The sequence below is a fragment of the Pelodiscus sinensis genome, chromosome 5 (genome assembly GCF_049634645.1).
Source record: "Pelodiscus sinensis isolate JC-2024 chromosome 5, ASM4963464v1, whole genome shotgun sequence".
In the NCBI taxonomy this organism is placed as follows: domain Eukaryota; kingdom Metazoa; phylum Chordata; order Testudines; family Trionychidae; genus Pelodiscus; species Pelodiscus sinensis.
The window spans coordinates 57,871,553-57,896,213 of NC_134715.1; the positions used below are offsets into that span (position 1 = coordinate 57,871,553).

A 24,661-nucleotide genomic window follows, 5' to 3' on the forward strand; every position below is an offset into this window, starting at 1 on the left:
TCATGGTTGATCATTGCTAGTTAATGGCTTTTATAGAAAATAAAGGGGAGGGGATATTAGATGACACAGCACTGGGCAATTTACCTGCCTCTGTTGCTATGCTTTGCTTTCTAAATAACATGAGCTGCAAAGCAAAAGAAAAGATTAATTTTTATGGCAGGATCAGGTATATAATGTTAAGTACACATGATATTGGACATGCAACAATGGAGAGTCAGTCTTTGTGCTGAAGTACATTGCCTCAAATGCAAACAGATTTATTTAAAAAAAATCAGTTAATAATACCAATTTACTTCATTTGAGACTGTGCAAAGTAATGCTGCTCTAGTGTACAGGAACAGAATAACACACCTTTAAATATTTTGGGAGCCCTCTGATGAACACCCTTAGTTGTCACCTACTACCCCATACTGGATATCATGAAAAAACTATCACCAATTCTGAAAGAAATCTGTTCTGAACACCCACGTCTGACCTTCACATTAACCCCAACCTTTCCTTGCTCATCATCAAAAGCAAGCTCCTTATAGGGCAGGACACACCAACTCAGTGATGCTAGACCATGCCAGAGCCACAGATGCAAAACCTGCAGCCATATGTCCACAGCTACAATGATCCAGCACGCGACCAGGGTCCACCCCTACCCCAGGAGCAGCTGGGCAGCTACCACCAGCTTCTCTAGGGCTGGAACTGGCACATGGCTCCATGGTGCAGTCCCAGAGCAATTGGGAGCAGCTGGGCAGCCACCACCAGCCTCCCCAGGCCAGGTTCTGGCATCAGATAAAGGTAGGGAGGAGAAGGCATCAGCTGAAACTATGCATGACTGCATGTGCGGTATACTTAATCCAGGGCAATAAATACTCCAGCAGCAGCTATGTGGGTGAAACCAGACAATCATTGTGCTCTCTAATGAGCATACAGAGGTAAAAGACAAAAATACCCTATTCTCCTGTGGGTGAACATTTTTTTTCACAGAGTGATCATTCTACTTCTGTCCTATTCAGCTTCATCGTGTAAGGATACACGGACATCACTGTTTTGGCAGCTTCTGATGAAGTAGGCTGATGTTCGTTGTATGGGCAAGGCCAAAGGATAAGGATATAACATAAAAAAATAAATAACCATGCCTCTAATACTGGGTGATAGACAATATCAGGCATTCCAGTATTGTGGTGGACTTGAGGGATTGTTTTAAATATCATGACTGTGTGTCCCAGCTATCTTCTGCATAGAAATGGGATTTTAGGTTTAAAATCGTCTATGTGGGAGGGGAGAAAACTAAGAGCCTGATGCAATGTCTATTAACGTTAATGGGAATCTGGGTTTTGGAAGAGACCCTCACCAAAATGCAGCCAATTACTCACTTATTATCAGTTGGCTGCATTTTGTTGACGGGTCACTAAAACCTATGTAACAGAAATAAGCTCTGTTTTCTAATAATCTCTGGTCCCTGTTAGATTAAAAACTATTGTTTTGCAAGGCTCTTTAGTAATTGTGGAAGCCCTTATAAAGAGTACTGATTATTGGTCACAAATGAAGCCATCTGCTGGGGCAAATCTAGAATTGCAGTTGTGTGCTCATGAAATTAAACACCTAACAACAAGGCTCTTCTCAGTTATGTCCAGAACATTACTGAGGAGGCATTTGCTGGTCCATTCATTCACAGTGAAATACATTCTAGTGCATAAAATATTGTGTGGTCCACAGCATAATTGAACTCACACTAAGTTCTGTTTTGAGAATTGCCTGGCGTTTTTGCACTCGGTTGAAACATCTTGTTTTCATGCACATTGAATGAGAGAAAGCAATATGAACAGTGAGCTTCTCTAAAATTAAATATTTGTGTTGTGGTCTTAACCTAGTATAACAAATCTCCTAACAATGTGATCAATGTTCTTTATATCTGAGCCCTATAAGAAAGAGGAGTCAGTTTACGTGGTTTTTAAACAAATTATCTTTTTTCTCCCTGTATGTTGCACAAATGGTTTTCAAGGTATGGGATGCTCAAAAATTATTTGCTTCATCCATTCACTACTTGAATTATGTGGCAGGTTACCTCAAGGCAGATCTACACTACTAGGGATGTGACTCCCATCACTTGTCATTCTAACTCTCATGGAGCTGATATGCTAAAAATACTAGTGCAGTTGTGGTAGCATGGACACAGTGGCGAATTAGCCAATGGGCTAACTGGACTCACGCCAAAAGGCCCCAGTCTATAAGAAAAAAGTTTGACCATCTCCAACAGATGGGGAGCATTAGAACATCTCTACACTAAGAAATTATTTCAAAATAATATCTCCCAAAATAACAAAATCCCATTACGCAGGAGCCTCAAAATTAGTCTGAGGCAGGCTCCATTGTTGGTGATGTGCTATCTTGACTTACAGCCCCAGGAAGCAGCAGCAGCAGAGCGTCTACACTAACACTATTTCAAATTAAGCGTTATTCCCTGAGGAAAGCAGAAGTACAGATTTTGAAATAACCAGCCCATTAATTCAAATTATTTCAAAATAATGGGCTTGGTAGTGCGGATGCTCTGCTTTTTATTTTGAAATAAGGGGAATTATTTCCAAATAACTCCCTAGTGTAGACCAGGGTTGAGAGGCCTATCAGAAGCACTAGGAGAAGCCCAGCACCCCAATTCTGCTCCCTAGCAGAAATGCCAGGTAAAGGGAGAATTGGAGGAGGTCTGACTCCTGTTGCAGCCTCAGGACTGGGGAGCTATCACTCCACACTGCATCCCTGGGACCTGGCCAGTTTTGGAGCTGCAGTGGGTAAGGAATGGGCTGAAGGGTGTGGGGCCATAGATGGAAGGGGTGGAATGAGGATAGGACCAGGGAAGAAAGCTGCGGGGGAGGTGCCCCCCTCTAGCTCTGGTCCAGGCTCCTTTAAACCTTAATCCACTTAGTGTGGATAGTGGCAGCAGCAGCAGTATGAACTTCACTTCAAATATGTATCTATGGAGGTCAAGCAGGTTTGTATTCAGGACAGCTAGCCTGTACTGCTGCCACCACTGCCCCACAGCTACCAGGACTGCAGTTCTGTTTTTAGCATGCTAGCTTAATGACAGTAAATCTAGACATTCTGATAATTACACTCCTTCCCTTTTTAGTGTAGACATAGCCTAAGTTACATGGTATTATATTGTATCTACTCTTCGATGAGTGGAACAAAAAAAGGAATAACCAACATTTTCTATCTAGTATGAAAACAAATTGCAAAATTTTGAATGAATGAAACTTCTGGGTATGCACTTCACTCTACAAAGGGACCAGAGGATGAGTTCAAGATGCAATCATCATCCAGTGCTTCTGCAATATGGCAATAGGCAATCTTGTAATACCCTAGAATACAAAGAAGAGGACATATTACTGATTAAATTAAACATATTACTGATTAAATTATAGTTTATAATATTACAGAATAACAATGACATTACTTCTCCTCAGGGTATCTGTGTTGTAGCCCCCAACATCTCCCCACACAACAACGGCGTACAACAAAGATGGTATTGTCACTGGTCAGTATATTTTGCCACTGGTCCATATATTCTGAATTGTAATATTCTTGGACAAAAAAACAGACACAGTTTTTTGTTTTTTTTTCCAAACATGTCCCCATATTTCAAAGAATTCTATGTGACTTAGTGACTCTGGCCATCTGTAGTTCTAAAATATTTTTATTCTTGTCACATTGTTGATAATGTTTTAAAACAATTCCTGTGGGCTGCCTAGGAGCAAATGGCTATGCAGATCTACTGTGCATTTCAGGTCTTCTTTGCTTTCTACTACAAAAGAAAACACACATTCTTATATCTGTGGACATAAGAAAGGATTTTTTACTTACACAGTATAATAAAATATTTTGCCTGTCTATATCAAAATATCTATGGCTTTTACAAACATGAATAAATCACAGAGCTATTCCAGATTTGTTTTTAAAAGAACCTACAGACAGAGAATTTTATAGACTGAGGAAATTTTGTATAGAGAAGCATTTACTTCTTGGAGATGATATCTCACATCAGTGGCAGGTCTGGGAATAAAACCTAGACTCCCAATCATATGCCAGATTGCATAAAATGATCTCTTAACAAGGAGAAGTTCTTGAGTCAGCCTTGAGAAATATACAAGATCTGAATCAGAAGAATGTGGAAGATTAAGATTTCATGATTAGCTCGGAACTGGATTAGAAAAATAGAATAATAAAATAAATGAAAGTGATGCATTTTAAAATGGCAAATTATGGGATGCATGAAAAATGGTGAATAAAACTGAATGGACAAGATGAATCCCTGTGACTGGGCTGGGGTGGATTTTATCCTATTACGGGGCTAACCAGTCAGTCAGACTGGTAGTGTAATACTATTAGAATTCATGTCCTGAGCCAGGTCTGTCTCTCCTCTTGGTCAGTTGTGCTGACTGTGTTACAAAACAAGCCACATCATGTGCTCAGCCGTGTGGGAGGGGGGGGAGGGAGAAGTGGGGATGGGAGTACTGACATCACTCTAGTTCTTTCCATGTGCTTTTCAGGGGCATCCATGCTTTTGAGTTTGGGAGGAAAAGTCAGCCAGCTATCCTGAGCTGGAGAGCTAGTCACTGCAATACAGAGTCGGAGCATATTAAGAGAAGGAAATGCGATCCCCCTTCCAAAATAATATCTTGGCAGAGTACCATAAAACTCGACAAGTTTGTGCATCTGTTTAAGATTTATCTTCATAGGTACTGTTTTCATTGCTATTGATGTATTTAATTGGGGGAAGGAGAGGAGTTTTGGTAACAACTGTGAGGATATCTTTCTGAGTATACTTTGGAAATAATGACAGAAATGTTGAGGAGAGACAAGATAGCCCCTTGTGTTTAGAAGGCCACTCATATGCAGCATTTGAAAAAAAAATCCTCTTGGGTACTATCTTTCTTCACTGTGTTTTACAAATCAATTGTTTGGTTGTTTGCAAGACTTTGAACTTTATTCCTCCCACAAAGTACAAATGGCTGATTGGATTATTAATATTGCGTCAATCTTTTCCCTTATTTGTCTAACCTTGAGTTATTGAATCTTTATTTGACTTAACTGCCACTTGCAATTAACAGTTTGTTTTTTAACTGCAAAGGGCTCTTACAAACTACGGAAATTACAAAATACTCATTGAACACATGGGAATTTTTGCTTCTGATATGAAGCACAGCACTTCATATATTGATGTTTTGTGACAGAATATTTATGTTTAAAGTCTTTGTTAATAGAAACACCATCAAGCATTGTTATTTAATATTGCCTTTCCTTCAGAATTTTATACATAATAAAGCAAAATGAGGAAATGCATAAATTATTAGAATATGCATTATACATAGTAATGAAAAGTAATTTTAGGCTCAATGGAACATGTAACGGGAAACTAGATTATAAAAGGGCAATACATTGGTCTTTTTTATTTGTACATGGTCTCTTTTCTGACACTTAGATTGTAAGCTCTTTGGGAAGGAATCATCTTTTTGTTCAGTGTTTGTACATCACCTAGCATGATGGAGTCTTGGTACATGACTGGAGCTCCTAAGTGCTTTTGATATATAGATATAGACAGGGCTCGACAAATAATGCAATCTACTTACCTATGGTGAGTAGATTGCAACCCGGAAGAGCCGGGTTCGGGCGATCTGCACGTGCGCAGATCGCCAGACAGCGTGGCTGGCGAGCGGGGCTTGCCGTGGTTCAGCGAGCCCTGGATATAGATATGGATATAGATATAGATAATTGGTAGTGTGCATGTTAAAAGGATCAGGATTATTCCCCTAGTAAATATAAGTTAATAGGCAATACTAACTCATCCAACACAACTATAGCAAGTAGAAGGAGAAGAAAATGTGTGCCTTATGTGTTTGAGGCCTCAGTTCAGGAAGAACATATGGATTCAGTACAGCTCTTAGGCACTTGTTTAAATTTAAAAGTAAGCATGTGTTTAAGTGCTTATATGACCTGGAGTCTGAGAGAACAGAGAAAAATGATTTTCTAGAAGGCCTGTCATGTGTAAACTGCAAACAGAATTTCTGAGAAATGGCTGCAATGGCTTCTCCATTATTAGCTATGCTGGAAGTGTTGTGGGATCCCAGGATCAAATTCTACCTTCATTGAATTCACTTGAATTGCATGGGTGTAACTAGGCATAGAAATATTAGCAGTAGTAATGAAAGAATCATAAGTAGGGTGCGTGTTATATGTTACTTACATGTAGCTGAGGAATCTCCTAGCTCTCTTGATTGTGAGTGCAAATGAAAATGAAGTTCATGTGAATTTTTAATCATAATGATAATTTCTGAATAGAAACAAGGGTGCTGATGGTCATACTATTTGCATATATAAAATATTTTTCTAATGTATTTCACATAGGCTAAATTGGACCGATGGATTAAACCAGTTCTGCTCCAACAGGTGTGAGAATTCCAGGTGGCTACTTGAGACTCAAATATTGGGTTTTGATTACTTCTCTGTCTTCAGTACATTAAAGTTTTATGTCTAGAGCGCCACACACACACACACACACACACACACACACACACACACACACACACACACACACACACACAAATGAGTGCTGAAAACTTCACTCTAACTGCAACTATAAAATGTGCCCAGAATAACTTCTGGATGACACAAGTCTAGAGAGCTTCAATTGGCCAGGCCAGAGGAAGGTTCCCTTTTGGCATTGTTAGCTCTACAAGAAGATTTAGCCATTGTTAATACTCAGTGTTTCAGCACCTTGCTTCTGGATCTTTTGCCACCCAGTGAAATCCATAGCCCTGAATTAAACGCCTAGAATCCCCACACAATACCTGGAGCAAGGGAGAGGAGCTTAATAGTAGGAACTACAAAAGCCTGCATGCTGAACAGAAAACTGCCTCTTCTAGGGTGGTGAAGAGAGAGGTGGGTCATAAGAGCCACCTCTCGAAGTAACTTAGGTAAGTAAATGCAGACTGGGGGACGTACCTAGCTCCACATGGGATTCACAGCCATGAATCCTCTCTTGGAGTTAGCTATTTCATGCAAGAAAGGCAGTCAACTTCTGTATAACCTTTTAGCCCAGTGATTAACACAGTCACTTGTGATATGGGCAATCTGGTTCTCTCAGGGTATGTCTACACTACAAAGTTAGTTCGAACTAACGGACGTTAGTTTGAACTAACTTTCATAGGCGCTACACTAGCGCTCCGTTAGTTCAAATTTAATTCGAACTAGCGGAGCGCTTAGTTCGAACTAGGTAATCCTCATTCCACGAGGATTAAGCCTAGTTCGAACTAGCTAGTTCGAATTAAGGGCTGTGTAGCCCCTTAATCCGAACTAGTGGGAGGCTCGCCCTCCCCAGGTTTCCCTGGTGGCCACTCTGGCCAACACCAGGGAAACTCGTCAGCCCCCATCCCGGCCCCGGACCCCTTAAAGGGACACGGGCTGGCTACGGTGCCCGTGCCAGGTGCAAGCCTGCCAGCACCCAGCCAGCAGACCCTGCACCTGGCACAGATCGAGCCACCCACCCGATGCCCCCCAGCCCTCTCCCTCTTCCCGGGACCAGGCTGGCGGCTCCCGGGAGCTTGCCCGGGACCGCAAGAGGCGGGCACCCGCCTGGGCTAGTGCGGACATCGTGGACCTCGTCCACGACCTCCACACTAGGCACAGGAAAGTGGCTGTCTAGGGCAGGATAGCTCCCAGCCTGGCCACCCAGGAGCAGGTGTGCATGAAAATCAAGATGGTTCACTGAGACCCCCGACCCTGAGCCCTGAGCTTACAATGGCCGTCCTACGTCAGACCAAAGGTCCATCTATCCCAGTAGCCTGTCTGCCGACAGCGGCCAACCCTAGGGACCCTGGAGGGGATGGACCAAAGACAGTGACCAAGCCATTTGTCTCGTGCCATCCCTCTCCAGCCTTCCACAAACCTTGGGCAGAGACACCACTCCTACCCCTTGGCTAATACCACTCCATGGACCCAACCTCCATGACTTGATCTCATTTCCCTTTAAACTCTGTTCTAGTTGTAGCCTTCACAGCCTCCTGCAGCAAGGAGTTCCACAGGTTGACTCTTTGCTTTGTAAAGAATAACTTTCTGTTACTAGTTTGAAGCCTACTACCCATTCCTTTCCTTTGGTGTCCTCTAGTCCTTCTTTATGGGAACTAATGAAGAACTTTTCTGTATGCACCCTCTCCACCCAACTCCTGCTTTTAGAGACCTCTATCCTGTCCCCCCTCTGTCTCCTCTTTTCTAAGCTGAAAAGTCCCAGTCTCTTTAGCCTCTCTTCATATGGGACCTGTTCCCAACCTCTGGTCATTTTAGTTGCCCTCCCCTCTCCCACCCTCTCTCTTCCCCTCTCCCACCTCCTTTTCCCAGGCTCCCCCAGTTTTGTTCAATAAAGACAGATTCCATTTTGGAACACAATTGTCCTTTATTTTGTACATCAAGAAGAGGGGCTAAGGAAGGGTAAGTGGAAGGAGGTGAGGGAGGAATGGGGTACGCGCCCCCAATGGGGAGGACTGGGCTGGTTCTGCGGGCTTCTGGGGGTGGAAGCTCTCCTGCAGCCCCTCAATTGACCCCTCTCCCCAGATGGCAGCCTGCGGCAAGTGCAGCTGGGCTGATGGCCGAGTGCTGTGATGTGCCCAGTGTGGGTACTTCGGGCAATCCAAGCCAGGACTGCTTTGCAAGCGGGGCACCCCTGAGAACTGTCTGTCCGGGGTGGGGTTCGGGACCCTTTAAGCACAGCCCTCGGCTAGCCTGAGACAGCATCTCCACGCTCTAAGTCCTCCTCTGATGCCCTGCTGGCACTGCTTCCGGCCATCCTTAAGCCTGGTTCAGGGTCCGCTTAATGTGGACATGCTAGTTCGAATTAGCAAAACGCTAATTCGAACTAGTTTTTTAGTCTGGATCCATTAGTTCGAATTAGCTTAGTTCGAATTAACTAATTCGAACTAAGTTAGTTCGAATTAACGTTGTAGTGTAGACGTACCCTCACTTGTGATAAGGTTCTCCCTACCAGTTGTGAAGAAGGCATTTAAACACTGTTCAGGTGAGTTCCATAATCACTGTGGTATAGAGTCATTGCCACTCTCTGGCCCAATCCATATCAATTGTTTTTAAATAGTGAAAAAACAATAGAAGAGATTGTGAAAGACTCACACCAAAATGTCCCATAGCATAGGAGTTAGAACACTCATCTAAAAGGAATGAAGCCCAAGTTAAAATCTCTTGTCAACAGGTAAGGGACAGGGGAGGAAACATAGCTGGGTTGTCCCACATTCCAGGTGAATGGCCTGCCCACTGGACTAAATGTTATAAGAGGGATATCTTCTTCCTCCATCTACCCTGGCTATTCTGTAGAGCATCTCTGAAAATGCCTGGTGGGAGGTGAGGTCATATCCTATAGATAACAAAGGTGAGGGAATGTCTAGTTTGTGGATCCTGCTGGGGACTACATTAGTTAAGACCCCAGACTGAGGTGGCTATGTGTATGTTCACTGATAGAAATGCAGCTTTATAGGGGTACTAACTGTGGAAATGTAGGCACCTATCAGGGGAGGGGCAGCTGAGTGAATGTAGGTATTTAAGGGTGCTTCTGCACAGCACCCTAAACTTGAAATAAGCGACACAATTTGCACTACATAAATTGTGTATCTTATTTTGATTGAATTTTGAATTAGCTTATTTTGAAATTTGGTGCATCTACACAGCACCAAAATTTGAAATAACATGCTATTTCAAGCCATCCCTTATCCTGTGTGCAACGAGGTTTACCAGGTTGGCAAAATAGCTTGCCTGTTATTTCAAAAAATATTTCAAAATAACGGGCAGCTTGTGTAGACGCAGGGTAGCTATTCTGGAATACCAGAGGTAGTTGTGCAGTGTAGACATACGTTAAGTCCCATTGTAGGTCTAGTCCTTTGCACCTTACTTACCAGAGCTGCTCCTTTCAATCCAAGCAGACAAACCAGAACTTGTTTGAATCAGGCTGAACATTATCACAGTTGAGAGTAGGTAAGCTAGTCCAGCTACCAGGAAGGAGTGAGGGGTGGGGATGATAGAGGACACTGTTAATTGGACGCCTGTTCCCATGTCCAGCCCTCTGTTGCCAGATGCATTATCATTGTAACTCTAAACCATGCCCAGGAGAACATCAATAGTTGAGTTGAAGGCCACACAGTTGAGTTCCAAGAATCTCAGTGTGTTCCTATTCTGTGTTGCTGTTTGTGTAGTGTTTAGCCTCATGATGAAATCAAATGTTCTCACTGTACAGTTAGGATAAGATTACTGTATTAACTGAGATCTCTGTTAATCCTAGACTGCTTCTGCCTTCCACGCTGCAGAAACCTGACTGAGGCTGGGGGCGGGGCATGGGCCAGATCACTCAACCTTGACTTCAATTGTCTTCACAGCCTTGCCTAGTCTCCCACAGCAAGGGTGAACTTATATATTTTGCTGCATCAGACCCTCCAGGTGTGTCCAAGTGGCCTTTTTCGAAAAAACTGTACTTGCATCTAGACTGCCTCCGTGTTCTGTCAACAGTAAATTGAAAGAACATGGTGGTTTTGTCGACAGCGGTAAACCTCGTTTTATGAAGAATAATGCCTTTTTCAACAGAATTCTGTTGAAAAAAGGTGTGTGGGGACACGGGGAGCCTGTTCTTTTGGGGAAAAAAAAGGCCTCCAGGAAGAAGCCCTGGTGGACAGTCCATCCTTTACATGCTGAGCACCTCTATGGTTCCTGTCTGCAGCCTCTTAAAGGCACAGGCACCCAGACAGGCATTGCTGTCAGGAAGCCAGCCAGAGCACCTGTGTAGCCATGTCCCAGCCTCAAGGCCCCCTTGGCCCTTCTTGGGACAGTGGAGGAGAAACCACCCCGGGGCACCAAAAGGCGGGCACCAGCCTGGTCAGGGCCAGAAATTAAAAACCTCCTGGAGCTCTAGTCCCAGGAAGAACCCCTGCAGGCCCTGCAGTTGTGCCACAGGAATGCAGAGATATATGAGTGCAGAGACTGGCCAAGAAAGGGCATCACCCCTGCACCATGGACCAAGTGAGGGCCAAGGTGAAAGAACTGCTGCAGGGGTATGCCAAGGCCTGAGACCAGAGCTCCCACTCCAGGGCAGCCCCACAGAGCTGCCCATACTATGCAGACTTGGAGCAGATTCTGGGCGGTGGGGAAGCCCAGACTCCACTACGTGTGGTGGAGTCCGGGTTACCCCACCATAGTGTGAACCAACCCCTGAGGGACGACAACCAGGAAGGAGGGACAGGAGAGCTGCACCCGGAGGAGGAGGAGGAGGAGGAGGAAGAGACAGAAGAGACCCTCTCCCAGGAGCTGGTCCTCCAGACCCCAGAGGCCTCCCAGGCATCCGTGGACATCGGGGAGGGAACATCAGGTGAATGCTTTGAGGGGTCAGCACACACGGGCGGGTTGGCAGTGTGGAGGGCCATCTAGTCCCATTGCCACTGTGGGGCCCCTGTGATGCTTTCAGGCTGCTGTCCAACTCACACACGGTGTCACGTGTAACACCCCTGCGTCTCCTGTCCAAAGGAGAGTCCCTGACAGCGATGGCATGCCCTCAGGGACAGTGGGGGTGCACACATACATTGATTGTCTCCTCTTTTCCTCCACAGCTGGACCTTCCACCCAAGAGGGGAGCACCACACCTGCCCCACCACCATCCTGGCATGTCTACACTGATGTGCTGAAAGAGTACGTAGTGGCCCTGCAGGGCCTCAACAGGACTTTTCAGCAGATGATGGAGGCAGAGGCTGAGTGGCACAATAAGCTGCTGGATGAGATGGTCCAGCAGTGCACTGCCGTGTATGCCACTATGTGGGAGATCCTAGCCTTGCCTGCACCTGTCACGGGCACCACTACTCCTGCACGCCAGGACCCTGCTCCCCCAGCTCCCCTGCTCCCAAGCACCAGTCCAAACTTGTCACATGCCTCCAAATCTGCCTGTCCCCAAAAAAGTTTGGGGGCAAGGACAGAGCTCCTGCATCCCAGACAAAAGTCTCGTAGGTCTGGTCAGGGTACATATGGGGCAGAAGATTCATGACAGAGTCATGAAGATACAGCAGAAGCTGCAGTATGGCAGCATGAGGCCATCGCCTGCCCAGGGGCAGCTCAGGTTCCATGGCCAAAAACACAGTGAAAAGCAGAAACCCCCCCGCCCCAGAAAATAAACTGCTGTGGTGTCCAAGAAAGCAGGGCAACCAGAGCAAGCACCGCCGCGTTGCTTTCCCTCTAGGACGTAGGCAAAGCCAGAAGCAGGAGCAGAACAATGACTGTCCAGGGGTATCCCTTTAAGCATTCATCTTGTTTAGGTCTGGGACACAGTTCAGACTTGTATGAACTGTGCCTTACACCGCATATAATTCTAAGTACACCAGTTTAATGATGGCCTACCGGCTCGGGGAGGGAGAATCCTTTTCCGGGTTGGAGATTTATAACATCCTCTGTTCAAAATCCAATAGTGAGCATTGCTGGTGAGCCTGGGGATGCCCGACCGTCACATCTGCCAATTGGTAACGGGTGGAGTTTCCCCTGCCTTACCCGTTTTTCTTATTTGTTTTACCAGTCTAAGCTGGAACAGCAGCTTGGGCTTCGGCCTAGTCCCCCTGGTGTATGTACCAGCGGCTTTTGTGCTGGCTGTTTCTGAGTCAGTGCCTTCCCTGGTTTGGAGCCTTGGGTAGTCTGGAATCCAGCTAACCCCATGCCAAAGCATTTACTGGCTCACTGTTTTATTTGATCTGGACAAGGAGGCCACGCTGCTGTGGGCCTAGTTGCTGATCCGGCGTTTTCTTTTCTAACCCCGGGCTTCTGCTTTCCGAGTTGGGTAAACAGCTCATAGGTGTCATGGCTCACAAACAATTCGGTTTCCAAGGATGGACCTCCCTGCACAATTCATTAGTGTCAGCTGTGAATGTGTTCAGAAAGGGGTCAAATCCTTGGGAGGAGGAGTCAGTGGGGAAGACTGCAAAGTTTTTGTACTTTGTGGGAAAAATACAGTCAAACAAAACCCCAACACACAAAGAAGTATAAAAAGAGAGTGCTCATGTATGGTTTAGTTATGGTAAGCCAAGACCTGGAATCCCATGTTACCAAATTAAAAGCTGATTTAGAACAATGTAAAATAGAACAGGTGCAACTGGAAGAACAGCTCCAGTTAAAAACTAAAGAGTGCTGCTAATTCTGGTTTGGTCACTAATTTGACTATGTAAGTCTCTCAGCTTGAGAATCAGCTGCGGGAACTTCATTTGCGGACCCAGGAAGCTGAGCAGGGAGTGACACAGAGTGATCATCAGCTGCTGGAGTCACAAGCTACAATCAGGCAACTATGGAAAGAAATAAGCACTGCAAAGGCAGAGGTCAACCATATTGCCTGCAAAGAACAAATTAGATGGTTAAAGTGGTAGATGCTTACTGCAAAAGGCAAGGTGGCTGCAGTTCAGCCAGGTTGTGATCATGAAGGTCTGGTCTGTGACATTAGAAATGATTATGTAACAGGTCCATCACCCCTGAATACCATCCAGGAAGAGTGATGGATGAAGGGCCTATAGGGCCTATGGCACCAGTAGTCATCACAGTGACTTCATATGGAGGGAATAATCCACCTCCTCCAATAATTAAACATGAAAATAAGGTGCTCGCCCCTGAACAAACGAGGGCAATAGGCAAGCAGCTTGGGCAGTGTAATAAAGAGAACGTGCTAGATTGGCTCGCTAAGTTGGGTGTTACACAAAATCTGAGCCCTGAAGATGTGGTAATGCTTATGATTTTACTGCCCTTCCATATTATGTTATAAATGATATCAATGTAAACCAGATTGATCTGTATAAATGTATCTATAGATTATACTTTCTCCACAACAACATCAAGGGAAGGATGTACTCAGAGAGGCAGAAAGAGGGTGAAAGACCTGAATCCTATTTTATGAGGAAAAAAGTGCTTTTCTGGTTGGCTGGTTTAGGAGAACTGAGGAGAGGTGCAATCGTATACGACACTCCACAACTGAGGGACCTTTATTTTCAAGGCTTATTGCCAGGATTAAAACTGGCTATGGGTTCAGCAGATATTAGAAATATTCCATTATCTGTATTGGAATCCAAGGTGAGAGACATTTTTGAGCTGCAGTAAATTACACAGCGCAGTATGAGGCCTACGAAAAGGATTGCTACTGTAAATGAGACAAATGGATGCAGGCCACCTCAAACCTATAGATCTAAGCCATCAGATAGGATGTTCAGTGGTAAACCTGAAGATATTTTTGCCACTAGAAAGGTTTAGATTCAAAGGCTGGCAAAGCACAGACCATGGCATGAGATCAAGAATCTTAACACTGAAGAAATCTTTAAGGAGTTAGCTAATCATGATGTAGCCACCAGTGAATCGACACTGGTAGCCAGTAGCCCTTTTGAAGCACCACTATCTTACCAGAGGCAGCCATCTTGCCCTCAAAGGACAACACCATCTTGCTGTTCCTTGAGTACGGACGAACACCATGGTGGGACGCCGTTTTGGAAGCTGGAAGATACCAACACCCATTGAAGGTGCCGTACTTCCCTGCCCCTACAAATAGTAGCGCCCATCACACAAGATCAATGGGGACGTCCAACAATAGAAGTCATTTATAAAGGGAGGTTTGCTGAAATTAAACAGCAAGCATTGGTGGATACTGGGGCATCTGCCAACCTCATTTGTATATAGGCATCACCTCAAGTGAAGGAAATTCCAGTGGATTATGTGAAGACTTTATAGTCTTATAATGGGAAGTCAACGGTAACACCTTTCATCAATAATATCCATTGCTGTATAGGCAATCTTTCTACAAAAATAGTGATTGGGTTGCAGGAACTGGATGGCTGCAGAATCATTGGTATCGATTAATTGAAGAAACTTAAATTAATCATCGATCTACTAAAACAGGTTATTCGGCAAGTAAAGGACCATAAAGAAGCTGGTATCGTCATTGCTGCAGCACATAGAGTGGAGCAATCAAAGTGAATCAGGAACTACACATGCCTCAATGGGAAAATGAAGTAAGAGCAGTGACAGATAAATACCCATCTGTATTTGCTGTATTTCCTATCGAGGCTAAAGAAGGAATTCGGTCAACTATTGATTCCTTATTGGATCAAGGAGTGCTGGTTAGAGTCCCTGTAATGCACCCATCTGGCCAGTTCCGAAAAGAGACAAAAAGACTTGGAGGTTGACGGTGGACTATCGAGGACTGAATAAAGAAATTCCTATTATGACACCAGTCATGGCCAAATACCCTGAAATAATGGCCAAGATTGCAGAGGGAGCCTGCTGGTTCAGCATGCGGGACATCTCAAACACTTTCTTCTCAATTCCACTCCACCCGGATTCTTGGAAGAAGTTCGCCTTTATTTACGAGGATCAACAATATACATTCACCAGGGTTCCTCAGGGATTCCATAACACACCTGGGTTAATTGCAGAAGAACTTGGTACATGCAAGTTTAGGGGTGGTGTGGCCTGCATTCTTTTCCTCCTTTCCCTTTTCCCTATATCTGATGAGCCAGAAGCAAGTCTTTGGGAACACGCCATTTAAGATAAGCATTGTTGCCACTATACCAAGAACAAGTTTAAGATAAGGGTAAAGGGCAAGAACGCATAAACAATTCTGTTTACCCTAACATACTGATCACGTAAACAAGGCCAAAGAACAAGTAGAACTAGATCAGAACCAGATCGATAACTAACAGCTGAGCCCTACATCAGCACGTAATGAGTAACCCCTGGAAATTTCCAAACAGCAGAACAAGGCAAGAGAACTGTATTTAAGGCTGCACCATAGCACAGCAATTTGGACCTCATCGATGGGCTTTGGGTACCAGTGCCTCGAAAGCTGAGACAACCTCCCATTTCATCCGCAGCCAACTCGAGATCCCCAGCTAGCAGGAAGGGACGTAAGATATGCTGCTTCTTTGTTATGGTGCCCTTCTAGTAAAGGTGTACATTTGACACAGAGCACTTTACCAATAATTGTATACAATGTGCCCGGAATGACCCAGGCAGAAAGAGCCGAAAAGGACCTCTCTTCATCAACCAATAGAGGGTCCTTGGAACTGGGTGCAGATTGATTATATTGAACTTTTGCCTAGATCTTTGCAAGGGAACAGCTAGGCTATGTCTACATTGGCATCCCTTTCTGGAAAAGGGATGCTAATGAGACACATCGCAATTGCAAATCTGCGGGGGATTTAAATATCCCCCGCGGCATTTGCATTTACATGGCTGCCGCTTTTTTCCGGCTTGAAAGTAGGAATAAGCCCTTGAAAGTAGGAATAAGAGATCCTCCGGAAAAGGGCTTATTTTCCGGAGAATCACGTCTAGACTGGTGCTTTTCTCTGGCTTCTCCCCAAGCCGGAAAAAAACGGCAGTCATGTAATTGCAAATGCTGTGGGGGATATTTAAATCCCCCGCTGTCAGCTGACGGTCAGGGAAGTGTGTGCGTGTGTGTTACACCCAAGTCTTTAACTGCTGAGACTCAAAGTCTCGTTGCAGTGGGCAGCCTAGGAGGCTGGAGGGCGCCCCGAAAAATAGTTTAACGTTTTACTATTAACGTTTTACTAGTTTAACGGCTTTACTGCTAGGACCGGGGTTCCATCGCAGAGGGCAGCCAATAGGCTCTCAGACGCCCCGAGTTTATAGGAAGAGCTTATTACACCTTAGATTTTAGCTGCTAGAATTCGTAATTTCTTTGCAGTGGGCAGCCTTGGGGAAAGACTGAAAGGTGCCCCAGTGGATTGTGCCACCTGGGTGTGACACAAATCCAAACGCCCAAGCTTTCCCTATATCTGTCCCTAATGACCGGCTGAAGTTTTTTTAAATTGTGCTTGGTTCTGTTACAGCAACTCTGAAGGAGTTAGGTTAAAGCTTAAACAGTTACAGGTTTATTGAGGAAGCTTATAAATTATATGGTTGCAATGGCTATTGTTCTATTTTTTAACTACTAGCAAAATATAGATTTTAAAAATGGTTACAAAGAAGATAAAGATAGAAAAATAGAAGTAATGGTACCAAGTAACAGCTTACTCTTTTTATGTGTACACTTAAGACAGAGGACCACATCCAGGTACAATTTTTACCCCCTTTTGTGCCTTTTGACTCTAGCATGTCAGGCCAGGGCCGGTCCCTTAATTCCTAGGAAAGACGAAAATACGAGGTGGGCGTCCCCATAGAACCTTGGGAGGTTAAACACCTAACCCGATCAGCAGGTAGAGGTAGAATGACACTCAAAGTGAGTGTGTGCTGGACCTATTTTATATACCCATGGGGTTACGTATTTTTCTTTTTTGTTTGTTATGCCAAATGGGGCTGGTCTGTTTTTTGTGAGACCAGTTTTTACAAGGGAGTTGTGAACTTAATTTACACTTGTAAGAGAGATAACTAAATTGGAATTACTGGGGATTTTTTTTAATGGGAAATTCCTTTTCCAGGGACTGTGTGTGTGTTCGAATCAACATAGGTGCCAGCCGGGGGCAGTTCTCGCAGCCTCGTGGCCAGCTTGTTGACTTAATCGCTTTTTCTTCACATATTTGTTTTTTTCAGCTTCTCAGGATCAGATGAGCCAGCATAGACTATGCTGATATTATTGCTCCTTCTCTGTCCTGTATGCTTCAGGAACCTTAGAGAGGCAAATAAGATGGATGTGATGGGGGGGGGGGGTGTCTGTCTGGCTACATTCCACCCCCTGATATGACACACCACGTCCCAGGAATGCAAGATGGTGGTTTGCCAGCACCTTTTGCCCACCTTGGAGGAATTTAAAAGTACCCAATGGCCTGATTAGAGCGTTAGGATCTAGGAATTGACTAGGGACCTTTTCCTGGTGCTGTGTATCGAATGTGCACATAAGAGATAGCTACATTAACTAGGCATTGAACAATACATAGGGTTATGCAGAAAAGGAGTACAACAATCAAAACAATTAAAACAGTGGTTATAATAGAGTGTAGGAAAGGAGTTAAGGAAAGTTCTAGCTGTTGGGCTAACCAATTTAGGCATGAGTTATTTACATTTTTAGTTACAGCATGTCTTATCCCATACTGTTCGTTGCCATTTTCCTTGCCTCCCCCCAAAGTTATTTTGAGGGCTGCGGTAGTTGCTGTTATCGAACCATACCGGTTCCCATTTGACGATGTTACTCTTGTTTTACCAGTTATTTGGGCTGAGAGGGACAAACTCGATTCCCAGTCCAGTAGAGGAGTTAAGTAAGGTGTTCTGGTACAGCAGTAGCAGTTGGGATGAGGAAGAGGACCATGGCGAGTTGGAGTACCATGTCTTATTTTAATAGTTTGTAACTAACAACAGTGGTTGCAAGCACTACAACAGCAAGCGGTATATATATATACAAAAAGTTTATGGTGGTTTCCCGGATTCACACCAGCATTGGGAGGGATCCATCCCACTGGAGCACTGTTTAGGGCTATTGCCTCAGTTTTCTGTAATAAAACATAAGGTTTGCCGGTCTTGGATACAATCCAAGCCTCAGTAATGGTTATTGGTGTTAGCCCAGCATCTGCAGTTGTCCGGACTCCTTTTCCCTTATAGGAGTGCAGTAAATGGATTTGTGTTTCCAAACTGGGGTGTTGGGACAAGGGTTATTAAGCGGTTTAGTTCCAGGACTGTAAACAACCCTGTTGCCACTGGGGTTGAGTAAGCAAAACCAATTCCTGAAACAATTTTCACTCCAGTGAAAACATACTTCCACCCTTGCTTACTGGTGGGTAGTGTACCAATATAATTTACTTGCAAGGTTGCCCATAGTACTTTTCAATTTCTTAGTTTGGCAAACCATTGCCCTTTTGTTATATGTTTTCTTAGTTTAGCACATAGGGTGCAAGCTTGTACCAGATTTTTGGCTTGTTTGTGGGTGATAGGCCACCCCCCTGGCATGTGCTTGCCGCACCAGCTTATCGCTTTTTGTGTGTCCCAAGGTTTCATGTAGCCAAATGTACGGGCGTTCCCAATCCACCTGGGCAGCAAAAATTTGTGCTGCTGCATCTGCTAGGTTATTTAGCTGTGCAGCCAGGGTGTTGTTTTTTTTGGACACATGACTTATGCTTAAGGCATGTTGGGTTGCATGCTGGTATATCCATTTCCAATATTCCAATCTTCAAACAGGCTTTTCTATTTCCCAGTTATTATTCTTTTAATTAGTTATCCACTGGGTGGCTCCAGCCCATACAGCATAGGAGTTAGTGTAGATGGTACTGGCCCCTGCCTTACAAGCTAATTGATTGCTGCCAGCTCTGCAAGCTGAGCTGTTCCTTTTATGTTTGTGGTCAGGGGTGCAGTGGATGTGTCTGCTGAAACAGCAACAGCCTTCCCTGTCCACTTTTATTTGAAATAGCCAGGCAGCCTGTATTCACATATAATGTTGAATTTAAAAGCAAGCCAAAAGTGTTATCAACTCAGCCTTGAAAGAAAAAAACAGTTAAGTTTTAAAGCTTGAATTTTTAAACTAATAATTTGGTTTCTAGAAAGTTAAATGTCCTTAAGAGTTGAATGCCCAACAGAAGCACTAACTAATTTGTGCCTTGTCTGTTTGCAATTTTAAGCAAGAGGACATTATCCAAAACAAAATAAAACCAGTTCATTTGAAACCTACAAAATAGTGTTACAATATATAGAGCTAATTCCTTTATGCAGTTAACCAATTAAGTTTTAGTAGAATCCTTAATTTTTTTTTGCAGATTTAACAAAGGTGTTTATAGACAAAATGTTTACATTTGATTGTTTCTTTGCCTAGATGATTTGCATAATGCTTAAGGAAGAGGCTGCAAAGAAACAAGGTGTTATTTTTAAACCAAGATTTTCCTTCACCTATTACAACCATTACTTAATTCCTTCCACACTCCCATGGAGTCCACTTTTTATCTTCACATTCCCTCAAATTACTTGCTTTGTTCTTTCAAAGAAAATGTTTTATTTCTAGTAACTTTTCAATGTTTGCTTTACTTTCCTTATTCCTTTAACTATGCCCATAGGGCTCCAAACTTTTTGCCTCCCCCCTCCCTTTTTTTTACATGCTTTTTTCTTCTTATGGTTTATCCTAATTCCTGCTAAATGAATTTTTTTAATGACACATGTTTGTTTACTATTAATTTGGTAAGGAGGGTGAGCTTGTTTACTAAGCCTTATACCTTCTGGTTCTTTTTTTAAGCATATTTCTTAGGGAAGAAAAAATAAATACATCTGAGAGTTGCTTTAACTCTCAGCACCCATTCTTAAGGGAATCTAGCTCTGTCTGGGTACTGAGGGACATGCATTTCTACCTCTCTATGTCTGCAGCAGAGGCTTTTACATTTTGCAGTTTCATGTTTGCATTCTTATATTAGTCAATTTTGAAGAACACCTCTTTACAGGTTTTTCACAGAAGACAAAAGCTGCAGCTGTTTCCCTCTCCATTGGGTTTACATATTTACAGGTAGTTAGCCAATTTGTTTTTTAGGTCTGAAATTGTATGGACAAGCAGTTAACACTTGATTAGACCAAGGGCTATGCCCGAATCTTTGCAAGATTTTGTTTAAAAAGGGGTAACATCTTTTACAAATGCCAATTTCGTAGTCTTCTCTCTGTCTTCTTAAAAGACTGCTTACATTTAAACTTTTCAAGTATACCCAACCTCTTACTGGGACTAAAACAGCAATACCAATACCTCCTTTTTCTTTCTTTCTGTAGGGCTACTATTTGAACTTTCTGATCTCAGGTAGTTTGCTAATCAAACTTAGCTATTACCTGCAAAGCTTCTTTATGCTGCCAGCTGGGGCATTTACATTACAAAGGAAATCACAACCTGTTGTGGCTCTTGGAGCTTTTACAGCATTTTAGTTTATTTGCAGTTTTTACTTATTTTATAGTGTACATGGCATGTTACAGGAAAATGTGCAATCTTTGTTTACAACACTACTTAGCCACATTAAACTTTGCATAGAGTGTAACTCTTTCTTTATGCTTACAGTTTTTTTGTACCTTCATTAAACAACTTGGACTGAAAGTAAACCAAACCAATTTGTTTTAAACCTACAAACAAGATTACTGGACCTTGAAAACTTTATATATTTACACTATATATATATATCTACACACAGATACACATACATTCTTTTTGAACCTTTCTTACACTATTTTTACATAGCTGTACAACAATTACATTCCCTTTTTATTCAGTGGGGTAGTTCAGTTTTAATAGAACCCCCTTCCTTTAGAGTTTTTTTAGCAGTCTTTCTAATTAAATGTATAGATTTGAGTCAAATTTGCCTGGATTATTTACAGACATTCCTTTGGAAAAAGGGCCCATTTTCCCTTCAGAATGACTGTAAAGAAACCACAGTTTTCTATCTACACCATTTTAGCATTTGCACAACTGCTCAATTATCTCCATTTTCTGCAGAGTTTAAATTCTCTGTGTTGTTTTTTTTTTTTTAAAACACTTTCTTATCTCTAAAATAAAAACTGGCCTTGTTTCAGATATTACTTTTGTAAGTATGTTTTAAGGGTTTAGATTTCCAGTACTTACTGCCTTTTTTTCAGTTTTACCACAAGGCTTTCAATCTTATTTGTTACCTGCCTGCTTGTTTGGGCCTGATTCTGTTTTTTATTTTTGCCTGCTTGTTGGGCCTGATCCTGTTTTCCTTGCTAAATGGAAAGTGGCTTCTTTCCACAGACTTAGGCTTTGTCCCATTTTTTAGCTTGCAGGCAGTTCTATACTTACAGAACTGTACCCACAACTTCTCAGGATTTCCCCAATCCTTTTCTAACATTTTTCTATCCCATTTTTGGTTGCCCCAACCTTTTTGGGCAAACCCCTTTCTTTATACCACTAAAATCCATGTCTATCATGACAGGCTTCATGTTGCTGTATGTGAACCAGTAGCACAATCCTGCTGACTATGCCAATTCTGTCAGCCGACGGTCAGGGCAGTGTGTGCGTGTGTGTTACACCCAAGTCTTTAACTGCTGAGACACAAAGTCTCGTTGCAGTGGGCAGCCTAGGAGGCTGGAGGGCGCCCCGAAAAATAGTTTAATGTCTGTGACTTTACTGTTAGGACCGGGGTTCCATCGCAGAGGGCAGCCAATAGGCTCTCAGACGCCCCGAGTTTATAGGAAGAGCTTATTACACCTTAGATTTTAGCTGCTAGAATTCATAATTTCTTCGCAGCGGGCAGCCTTGGGGAAAGACTGAAAGGTGCCCCAGTGGATTGTGCCACCTGGGTGTGACACAAATCCAAACGCCCAAGCTTTCCCTATATCTGTCCCTAATGACCGGCTGAAGTTTTTTTAAATTGTGCTTGGTTCTGTTACAGCAACTCTGAAGGAGTTAGGTTAAAGCTTAAACAGTTACAGGTTTATTGAGGAAGCTTATAAATTATATGGTTGCAATGGCTATTGTTCTATTTTTTAACTACTAGCAAAATATAGATTTTAAAAATGGTTGCAAAGAAGATAAAGATAGAAAAATAGAAGTAATGGTACCAAGTAACAGCTTACTCTTTTTATGTGTACACTTAAGACAGAGGACCACATCCAGGTACAATTTTTACCCCCTTTTGTGCCTTTTGACTCTAGCATGTCAGGCCAGGGCCGGTCCCTTAATTCCTAGGAAAGACGAAAATACGAGGTGGGCGTCCCCATAGAACCTTGGGAGGTTAAACACCTAACCCGATCAGCAGGTAGAGGTAGAATGACACTCAAAGTGAGTGTGTGCTGGACCTATTTTATATACCCATGGGGTTACGTATTGTTCTTTTTTGTTTGTTATGCCAAATGGGGCTGGTCTGTTTTTTGTGAGATCAGTTTTTACAAGGGAGTTGTGAACTTAATTTACACTTGTAAGAGAGATAACTAAATTGGAATTACTGGGGATTTTTTTTAATGGGAAATTCCTTTTCCAGGGACTGTGTGTATGTTCGAATCAACATAGGTGCCAGCCGGGGGCAGTTCTCGCAGCCTCGTGGCCAGCTTGTTGACTTAATCGCTTTTTCTTCACATATTTGTTTTTTTCAGCTTCTCAGGATCAGATGAGCCAGCATAGACTATGCTGATATTATTGCTCCTTCTCTGTCCTGTATGCTTCAGGAACCTTAGAAAGGCAAATAAAATGGATGTGATGGGGGGGGGTGTCTGTCTGGCTACACCCGCGGATTTGCAATTGCGATGTGTCTCATTAGCATCCCTTTTCCAGAAAGGGATGCCAATGTAGACACAGCCCTATTGTTTGGTAATAGTACATCCGTTCACCAAGTGGATAGAGGCCTTCCCCACCAAGAATTGTTCTGCCGCTACTATAGCCAGAATTTTGCTCAGTGACATTTGTTCACCGTGTTATGTTAATCATCCTTGTACATAAGTTTTGTATTGTACTCCTATCGTTAAATTTGTTAATGTTATACTTTACTGTGGTATTATGTGATGGCAAATTCTCCCTCTACAAGGTTAAAAGCCATCAAGGAGGGGAAATGTAAGGACTTTTCTATTATAATGGACTCCATTTTGTTTCAAGAAAGTCCATCTTGGATTGTGCTCTGCACTGAAGCAAATAAAATGGCTTCAACCTGTTTTTCCTGCCAAAGCTGGAAGACACCTCAGAGGCGCATTACACTGCACACGGAACAGGACAGTTTTGCACACGGCACAGAGACAGTGCACTCAGCCCCTTTACTGCTTTACTCACTGAAGAAACTTTAAAAGAACTGTCACCTGAGGGGTCTGGGCTCTTCCTGCTCCTCCTTTTGCCACTGCCCTTCCATCACCCTTCCTCCCTTGGTGTGCCACGGCTTCTTAGTTATCCTGCGTCCACTCTTCATAGTGAAGGCTTGAAGGCGAGACCTACCATCAGGCTGCAGAATAGAAGCTGTGCAAGGGATAGGAATCTCTGAGCTACTGTGAGCGCCTCCCTCCACAGCCCCTGCCGAAGGGTGGGGATTTGTGTCTAGGGGACATCCAACAGGGCTCTTAGGTTCCTTTGCCTCATTCCAGAATCCTAATCCTTGTAGTAAAAGCCCTTTGGAATCTCAGGGATCCGTGATTAACCCGAGCTGGATTAACATCTCCGTGGGATCACCTAGTTTTCCTCCCGAATAGCAAGTCTCCTGCTGAATGGTAGAAGGTCCTAGGCTTGCTTCTTCCCCGTCTATCCATCCAAGTGGAATGCCATCTTTCATCTAAGCCATACACCTGTAAAGTATTTTAACTACTTACCTCATTGTAATTGGGGAATACTTTGCTATCTTCTTTTCCCTTCCAGTTCCAGGGTGTGGGGTTGGTTCAGAACTGGTTGTACTGGGATTGATGTCAGTGTCGTATGCTGTGTATTGTTTCAAATTCTTTAATAGATTGGTTAAATTTATATTCGAGTTGCGTTGTTATTTCGGCCCAATTAATCCACTGGTGATAGAAACAGTTGTCAGGGGACCTGTACTTCTGGTGTCAGGAACAAAAATCATAAGATCAGATCCTAGTTTTAACCTTAAGTGTTATTGTTACTGAGTTCCTGGGTAACACAGCAGCACCAGGAAGGAAAGGCTGCCCCCATGCCCTGCCAGAAGCAGTTCTGGGTGCCTTTTTTTTCCGAAAGATACTTTCGAAAAAGCGAATTGATTTTTCGATCCGCGTAATGCAA

General features: G+C 43.4%; 1 long non-coding RNA gene across 1 annotated transcript; it reads left to right on the forward strand.

The window, feature by feature from the left end:
• The first annotated feature begins 4,533 nt into the window (after nt 1–4,533).
• On the forward strand, nt 4,534–24,388 carry LOC142829607 (uncharacterized). The gene is made up of 3 exons (XR_012904181.1): nt 4,534–4,724; nt 10,322–10,476; nt 11,637–24,388. It is a non-coding gene; the product is annotated as an uncharacterized LOC142829607 (long non-coding RNA).
• The last annotated feature ends 273 nt before the right edge of the window (nt 24,389–24,661 follow it).